A 9,211-nucleotide genomic window follows, 5' to 3' on the forward strand; every position below is an offset into this window, starting at 1 on the left:
GGTGTTAATAAAATCAATCCTAAACATTTCTACATCAAATACGGATTAATAACATTTACATATTACAACTTTATATTCACAAACTCACCGTGATTATCTAGAAAACTTTATATTTCTCTCCACATAAACCGAAGAGCTCACTTTCACTTTAACTCAATGCAGCCTTCAACTGCTCCTCCAAATCTCTCACTTCCTGAGTTCAAAGTCGCGAGTGTAACCTGAATCTACAAAAGAGAGGATTTTAGTTTTTTAAACAGTTAGACATACAGGTGCTGGTCATAAAATTAGAATATCATGAAAAAGTTGATTTATTTCAGTAATTCCATTCAAAAAGTGAAACTTGTATATTATATTCATTCATTACACACAGACTGATATATTTCAAATGTTTATTTCTTTTAATGTTGATGATTATAACTGACAACTAATGAAAACCCCAAATTCAGTATCTCAGAAAATTAGAATATTGTGACAAGGTACAATATTGAAGACACCTGGTGCCACACTCTAATCAGCTAATTAACTCAAAACACCTGAAAAGGCCTTTAAATGGTCTCTCAGTCTAGTTCTGTAGGCTACACAATCACGGGGAAGACTGCTGACTTGACAGTTGTCCAAAATACGACCATTGACACCTTGCACAAGGAGGCAAGACACAAAAGGTCATTGCTAAAGAGGCTGGCTGTTCACAGAGCTCTGTGTCCAAGCACATTAATAGAGAGGCGAAGGGAAGGAAAAGATGTGGTAGAAAAAAGTGTACAAGCAATAGGGATAACCGCACCCTGGAGAGGATTGTGAAACAAAACCCATTCAAAAATGTGGGGGAGATTCACAAAGAGTGGACTGCAGCTGGAGTCAGTGCTTCAAGAACCACCACGCACAGACGTATGCAAGACATGGGTTTCAGCTGTCGCATTCCTTGTGTCAAGCCACTCTTGAACAAGACAGCGTCAGAAGCGTCTCGCCTGGGCTAAAGACAAAAAGGACTGCTGAGTGGTCCAAAGTTATGTTCTCTGATGAAAGTAAATTTTGCATTACCTTTGGAAATCAAGGTCTCAGAGTCTGGAGGAAGAGAGGCACAGAATTCACATTGCTTGAGGTCCAGTGTAAAGTTTCCACAGTTAGTGATGGTTTGGAGTGCCATGTCATCTGCTGGTGTTGGTCCACTGTGTTTTCTGAGGTCCAAGGTCAACGCAGTCGTCTACCAGGAAGTTTTAGAGCACTTAATGCTTCCTGCTGCTGACCAACTTTATGGAGATGCAGATTTCATTTTCCAACAGGACTTGGCACCTGCACACAGTGCCAAGGCTACCAGTACCTGGTTTAAGGACCATGGTATCCCTGTTCTTAATTGGCCAGCAAACTTGCCTGACCTTAACCCCATAGAAAATCTATGGGGTATTGTGAAGAGGAAGATGCGATACACCAGACCCAACAATTCAGAAGCGCTGAAGGCCACTATCAGAGCAACCTGGGCTCTCATAACACCTGAGCAGTGCCACAGACTGATGGACTCCATGCCACGCCGCATTGCTGCCATAATCCAGGCAAAAGGAGCCCCAACTAAGTATTGAGTGCTGTACATGCTCATACTTTTCATCTTCATACTTTTCAGTTGGCCAACATTTCGCAGTAAAAAATGAAGTGTGGGTAGCGTGAGCGAGCTTTTTTAAAGTGCAGATGGCGTGACCGCGGTGATTATACGCGGAGGTAAAATGTAGGATGGACGTCCAACGTTCACTTCCTCTGTCTCTGAGAGAATGTGAAGTTGGCGGGCGACTTCTTGAAGACTGTCTAACACAGTTGGGTCAATGTCCACATCCATATCAGCACTGAGCTGAACTAAACCATCAGTTACTCTTTCCAGGCCAAACAGAAAGTAGTCAATAAAATCTGATGTATGGAAATTAGGGCTGTCAAACGATTAAAATTTTTAATCGCGATTAATCTCAGAATTTCATATAGTTAATCGCGATTAATCGCATTAAAAAAAATCTGTGTAAATGTTATAGAAAACAAGGATTTTTAAGTGAAATGTTACAGTTAAAATGGTGAACACATTTTATGCTAAATGTACTGATGTTAAAAACTGCTGGGACAAGAGAAAACTGTTTTATTCACTCACATACTAGGCAGTTATACTATCCAGTGGTTTAATGGACGTTTCTACACGAACTGAGTGTGTTTAGACTAGGGTGGCCAGATTCATAGTAACAAAAAGGAGGACATTACACCGCAAAAAGCCGGACATCATATTAGGAAGAGGGGGACATGCTACTGCAACACACAGAATGAATCCAGAACCCATATAACAGAGTTTTTGACCAATTTAAGCAAGAATTATATAACAAATGACTGTTTTACTCACTAAATGTTGTGTCTTTTCATATTTAGGTCCGTTCATCGCTGCCTCAAAAGTTTACTTTTTGGCATTTTCACCGCGTTCCTGATCATGAGAGCTGAGTGATTGACTCAGGTAGCGGTGTTTACAAAACAGAGAGGGCGGGCGAAATTCAACCACCCAATCACAGACTAGCATTAAGAGGGCGGACCTTCTCCGATTGGCCAGTGGTAGCGCTGTAAGCAGTGAAATGAGGCTGTTAAACCAATGAAATACAAAGCATTTGTTTTGACATGTACCTGAGCCAATGGTAAATAATATTGATCAAAAATGAAACCAGTTCACTCCAAAAGGAGGATTTTGAAGTGTCCGTCCTAGCGTTACGTGAATGGAGGACTGGCAGCTTCTTTATTATGCAAGTGCATTACTACGACACTACGACGCTCGGTAACATTATGTTAACAAACCGCAAATGAAAAACGGTGGCAAGTCCGACATTAAAACGTTTGTTCTACCAGTCAAGTCTCAACATGAACTAGAATTTGCGTTAACGGCACTAATTTTTATAATCGCGTTAAATTGAGATTGCGTTAATGCGTTATTATCGCGTTAACTTCGACAGCCCTAATGGAAATATAAAAATAGATTCAAGCCATTTATTTAAATATGTCCTTTTTCATGACGAAAATGTATTTATTAGTTTATTTATTTATTTATTGCATTATTTATTTGTGCATTTATTTATTTATACTTATGTCATTTTTCGTCCTCCATAGATAGATACTTTATTGATCCAGAAAGAAATAAAAACGCTGTGCTGCACGCTTTCTATCATGCATGAGGCAAAAAACTGATTCTTTAAATCTCACATCCTTCTGAATGTAAATTCCCTGTTCTATTTACAGTGCTGATGAAAGTCTGCTAAGTGGGCTTGGATTAGGCACAGTAACTAAACTGGTCCTTCAAAGGCCTTGCCCCATGTGAGGATCGAACTCATGACCTTTAGGTTATGAGACTGACACGCTACTTACTGCACTAATGAGGCTGACAGCAACATGTTTAGACTGAATCTGGCAGTTTTTGTAGTTGTAGTTTAGATAATACATTTAAATATTGAAATGCAGAATCTAAATCTAAGCATAAAAAAATTGAATCAAACTCACACCCTTCTGACTGTATGTTCACCACCTGTTCTATTTACAGTGCTGATGAAAGTCACTAAATGACATAAAACCAGTCTGCAACTAAACTGGTCCCTCAAAGGCCTTGTCCTGTGTGAGGATCGAACTCAAGACCTTCAGATTATGACACTGACGCGCTACCTACTGCGCTAACGAGGCTGACAGAGACATGTGGAGACATCTGAATCTGACCGTTTCATTGGCTGAAGTTTAGGCACATTTTCGAAAAGCAGAATCTAAATATAAGCATCAAGAACAAGATGAGAATCAAACTCACACCCTTCTGACTAAGTGTATGTTCACCACCTGTTCTATTTACAGTGCTGATGAAAGTCACTAAATGACATGAAACCAGTCTGTTAACTGGGCTTAGATTAGGCACAGTAACTAAACTGGTCTCCGAAAGGCCTTGCCCCATGGGAGGGTCGAACTCACGACCTTCAGATTATGAGACTGACGCGCTACTTACTGCGCTAACGAGGCTTACAGCAACATGTCTAGACTGAATCTGGCAGTTTTTGTAGTTGTAGTTTAGATAATAAATTTAAATATTGAAATGCAGAATCTAAATCTAATCATAAAAAATTGAATCGAACTCACACCCTTCTGACTGTAAGTGTATGTTCACCACCTGTTCTATTTACAGTGCTGATGAAAGTCACTAAATGACATAAAACCAGTCTGCAACTAAACTGGTCCCTCAAAGGCCTTGTCCTGTGTGAGGATCAAACTCTTGACTTTCAGATTATGAGACTGACGCGCTACCTACTGTGCTAACGAGGCTGACAGAGACATGTGGAGACATCTGAATCTGACCATTTCATTGGCTGAAGTTTAGGCACAATATTGAAAAGCAGAATCTAAATGTAAGCATCAAAAACAAGATGAGAATTAAACTCACACCCTTCTGACTGTAAGTGTATGTTCACTACCTGTTCTATTTACAGTGCTGGTAAAAGTCACTGAATGACATGAAACCAGTCTGCTAACTGGGCTTAGGTTAGGCACAGTAACTAAACTGGTCCCTCAAAGACTTGCCCCGTGTGAGAATCTAACTCACGACCTTCAGATTATGAGACTGACGCGCTACCTACTGCGCTAACGAGGCTGACAGAGACATGTGGAGACATCTGAATCTGACCGTTTCATTGGCTGAAGTTTAAGCACATTTTTGAAAAGCAGAATCTAAATGTAAGCATCAAGAACAAGATGAGAATCAAACTCACACCCTTCTGACTGTAAATGAATATTTACTACCTGTTCTATTTACAGTGCTGATGAAAGTCACTAAATGACATGAAACCAGTCTGCTAACTGGGCTTAGGTTAGGCACAGTAACTAAACTGGTCCCTCAAAGGCCTTGCCCCATGTGAGGATTGAACTCACGACCTTCAGATTATGAGACTGACGCGCTACCTACTGCGCTAACGAGGCTGACAAAGTCATGTGGAGACATCTGAATATAATATTAAATTGAATATAATATTGAAAAGCAGAATCCAAATCTAAGCATCAAAAACTGGATGAGAATCAAACTCACACCCTTCTGACTGTAAATTAATGTTTACTACCTGTTCTATTTACAGTGCTGGTAAAAGTCACTAAATGACATGAAACCAGTCTGTTAACTGGGCTTAGATTAGGCACAATAACTCAACTGGTCCCTCAAAGGCCTTGCCCCGTGGGAAGATCGAACTTACAACCTTCAGATTATGAGACTGACACACTACCTACTGCGCTAACGAGGCTGACAGCAACATGTCTAGACTGAATCTGGCAGTTTTTGTAGTTGTAGTTTAGATAATAAATTTAAATATTGAAATGCAGAATCTAAATCTAAGCATAAAAAAATGGAATCAAACTCACACCCTTCTGACTGTAATTGTATGTTCACCATCTGTTCTATTTACAGTGCTGATGAAAGTCACTAAACCAGTCTGCAACTAAACTGGTCCCTCAAAGTCCTTGCCCCGTGTGAGGATCAAACTCACGACCTTCAGATTATGAGACTGACGCACTACCTACTGCGCTAACGAGGCTGACAGAGACATGTGGAGACATCTGAATCTGACCGTTTCATTGGCTGAAGTTTAAGCACATTTTTGAAAAGCAGAATCTAAATGTAAGCATCAAGAACAAGATGAGAATCAAACTCACACCCTTCTGACTGTAAAAGAATGTTTACCTGTTCTATTTACAGTGCTGATGAAAGTCACTAAATGACATGAAACCAGTCTGCTAACTGGGCTTAGATTAGGCACAGTAACTAAACTGGTCCCTCAAAGGCCTTGCCCCATGTGAGGATCGAACTCACGATCTTCAGATTATGAGACTGACGCGCTACTGACTGCGCTAACGAGGCTGAAAAAGACACGTGGAGACATCTGAATATAATATTAAATTGAATATAATATTGAAAAGTAGAATCTAAATCTAAGCATCAAAAACTGGATGAGAATCAAACTCACACCTTTCTGACTGTAAATGAATGTTTACTACCTGTTCTATTTACAGTGCTGATGAAAGTCACTAAATGACATGAAACCAGTCTGCTAACTGGGCTTAGATTAGGCACAGTAACTCAACTGGTCCCTCAAAGGCCTTGCCTTGAACTCACGACCTAAATGTAAGCATCAAGAACTGGATGAGAATCAAACTCACACCCTTCTGACTGTAAGAAGGCTCTCTAATTGTTCAATTTACAGTGTTGGGCTTAGATTAAGCTCAGCAACTAAACTGGTCCCTCAAAGGTCTTGCCCAGTGAGAGGATCAAACTCATGACCTAAATGTAAGCATCAAAAACTGGATGAGAATCAAACTCACACCATTCTGTCTGTAAGTGTATGTTCACTACCTGTTTTTTTTACAGTGCTGATGAACACAGCAGACACGGACAGCGTGCACATTAACAGGAGGGAGTGAAAGAGAGAGAAAGACAGAGAGCACTTGATGAAGTTTTACATTGCGCTTTACGTAGCCAGACATTACACGCTGGAAAGGTGAGGAAAATGAGTGACAGGAAACAGTCAAGTTTGGACACGAGGAACCACTTTAACAGAGAAGTTCAGACCCACTGAGACCCACATCTTATACATGTCACTGTGTATTGTAGCAACATCTGTCCCCTCAGAGAGAATCTTTTCCAAAACAGGGCAGATCATAACAGAAAGGAGAAACAGGATCAACCCCTCAAAGATGAGCTCGGTTTTTCTGAATGCCAATCTTCACTAAATACTTACAAATACCGTCACCTGGATGCTGATTTTCCTTTTGCACATTTTCATTTATATTTTGTTGAGTGATGCTTTGTTGATGTGTTCTTTCACTCTAGATGCAAATTTACAAGTAATATACACAATCAGACCTTTTGGTCTAATTGAGATGGGTCTTTGTTTTTGTGTTTTATAATTTATTGTTGTAGCACTCTGTTCCATGTTGAGTATATAAATAAAGCCATTTAAATAATAAACATTTGATACAATGTTTTTTTTTACATTACTAATTCATTTTACATGTCATTTGTTAATACATTAGTTCAAGCAACAAAGAAAATTTGTTTAAAGACTCAGCTCAGCTCAATGAGCTTGTTTGATTACTTTGATTTTCAATTTAAGATGGCGATAAGTAACTTAAATTTGGTAAACCTGTTAGGTTACAGTAAAGTACTCTGTTCTTGGTAATTACCTTTAATTGCAAGGGACTGAAGTTTTTTTTTTTTGTTTAAAAAATGTACAAGCAAATGTGCATTGTTTTGCACTGTTTACACTTAAAAAAAATCATGAGAAAATCGAATCGTGAACTCAGTATCATGAATCGAATCAAATCGTGAGCAGAGTGTATCGTTACACCCCTAGTAACTAAACTGGTACATCAAAGGCTTAGATTAGGCACAGTAACTAAACTGGTACATCAAAGGCTTAGATTAGGCACAGTAACTAAACTGGTACATCAAAGGCTTAGATTAGGCACAGTAACTAAACTGGTACATCAAAGGCTTAGATTAGGCACAGTAACTAAACTGGTACATCAAAGGCTTAGATTAGGCACAGTAACTAAACTGGTACATCAAAGGCTTAGATTAGGCACAGTAACTAAACTGGTACATCAAAGGCTTAGATTAGGCACAGTAACTAAACTGGTACATCAAAGGCTTAGATTAGGCACAGTAACTAAACTGGTACATCAAAGGCTTAGATTAGGCACAGTAACTAAACTGGTACATCAAAGGCTTAGATTAGGCACAGTAACTAAACTGGTACATCAAAGGCTTAGATTAGGCACAGTAACTAAACTGGTACATCAAAGGCTTAGATTAGGCACAGTAACTAAACTGGTACATCAAAGGCTTAGATTAGGCACAGTAACTAAACTGGTACATCAAAGGCTTAGATTAGACACAGTAACTAAACTGGTACATCAAAGGCTTAGATTAGGCACAGTAACTAAACTGGTACATCAAAGGCTTAGATTAGGCACAGTAACTAAACTGGTACATCAAAGGCTTAGATTAGGCACAGTAACTAAACTGGTACATCAAAGGCTTAGATTAGACACAGTAACTAAACTGGTACATCAAAGGCTTAGATTAGGCACAGTAACTAAACTGGTACATCAAAGGCTTAGATTAGGCACAGTAACTAAACTGGTACATCAAAGGTCTTGCCCTGTGTGAGGATCGAACTCACGACCTAAATGTAAGCATCAAGAACTGGATGAGAATCAAATAGGGCTGCACGATATATCGTTTCAGCATCGTCATCACGATGTGTGCATGCGCAATAGTCACATCGCAGGACGTGTGATGTCACTTCATGCAAATTAAATAAAATACATCATGCTACAACTTTTTTGCTGCTTGACACAAAAACGAAAATTCACACCGTTCTCATTTTCCATGTAATATCTACCAGTGTGTTGGAAAACCTAGTGAGCTGCCTTGCTGTCTTACTACCTACACAGGCAGCTGCCTCAGTAGAGAGGATTTAAATAAGTTTTCGACTTATAAGGCAGGTTATTCGGATGCGCTACTTAGCGATTCCATCGGGTATCGCATTTAGCATTTAGCATTTTGCCATTAAAACTAATGGAATGAGGTGGGACAGTGCTAACAAGTCAATATAACATCTGGATTAGTGTACAGATAACTGTTACATTTGCTGCCAAGCCCAAACTTGCAAATAAAAACACTAGTTAAAAATCAATAATTATTTATTTACGTTTGAAAATAACTTCCTGTCTGCACCGTCAGCCATGTTTATTTTTCTGTGAGAGAGGAGATGCCGCAATGAATTCTGGGATTGCCTTCATCACTAAGGACGCTTCCGATTCTCACTCGTTCTTGAGTAAAAATAACGTTGAAATATTAAGATGCCTCAGTAGTGAGCTTAGTAATGCATCTCGGATTTCGAACAGGTGTATAGATGCTCTTTTGTTTGTATAGTTTTTTTTTTAATAATGTTTACTACTTGAAGAGGTTTTGACTGTAAAATAAAATATTAAATGACCCATTTTGTCAATCTTGTTAATTCCCTCATGTGATATTGAAGCTTTCTTAGTTTAATGCTCAGTTTCAACCGAGTACAAAGATGTAGCTTGTCATAATATTTTGTATCACTTGTAGGCACCATCATTTTTCACAGATGAGCCCCTTATTTAGAGTAAGATACATGCATTATTAAACTATTTAAAT

General features: G+C 39.0%; 5 non-coding genes across 5 annotated transcripts; all 5 read right to left on the bottom strand.

Moving 5' to 3' along the window:
* Nucleotides 1-3,932: 3,932 nt before the first annotated feature.
* On the bottom strand, nt 3,933-4,005 carry trnam-cau (transfer RNA methionine (anticodon CAU)). Its single transcript has one exon. It is a non-coding gene; the product is annotated as a tRNA-Met (tRNA).
* Nucleotides 4,006-4,557: 552 nt separating this feature from the next.
* trnam-cau (transfer RNA methionine (anticodon CAU)) lies at nt 4,558-4,630 on the bottom strand. Its single transcript has one exon. It is a non-coding gene; the product is annotated as a tRNA-Met (tRNA).
* Nucleotides 4,631-4,883: 253 nt separating this feature from the next.
* Nucleotides 4,884-4,956, bottom strand: trnam-cau (transfer RNA methionine (anticodon CAU)). Its single transcript has one exon. It is a non-coding gene; the product is annotated as a tRNA-Met (tRNA).
* Nucleotides 4,957-5,488: 532 nt separating this feature from the next.
* trnam-cau (transfer RNA methionine (anticodon CAU)) lies at nt 5,489-5,561 on the bottom strand. The gene has a single exon. It is a non-coding gene; the product is annotated as a tRNA-Met (tRNA).
* Nucleotides 5,562-5,811: 250 nt separating this feature from the next.
* trnam-cau (transfer RNA methionine (anticodon CAU)) lies at nt 5,812-5,884 on the bottom strand. The gene has a single exon. It is a non-coding gene; the product is annotated as a tRNA-Met (tRNA).
* Between the last annotated feature and the right edge of the window lie 3,327 nt (nt 5,885-9,211).

The sequence above is a fragment of the Trichomycterus rosablanca genome, chromosome 15 (genome assembly GCF_030014385.1).
Source record: "Trichomycterus rosablanca isolate fTriRos1 chromosome 15, fTriRos1.hap1, whole genome shotgun sequence".
Classification (NCBI taxonomy): domain Eukaryota; kingdom Metazoa; phylum Chordata; class Actinopteri; order Siluriformes; family Trichomycteridae; genus Trichomycterus; species Trichomycterus rosablanca.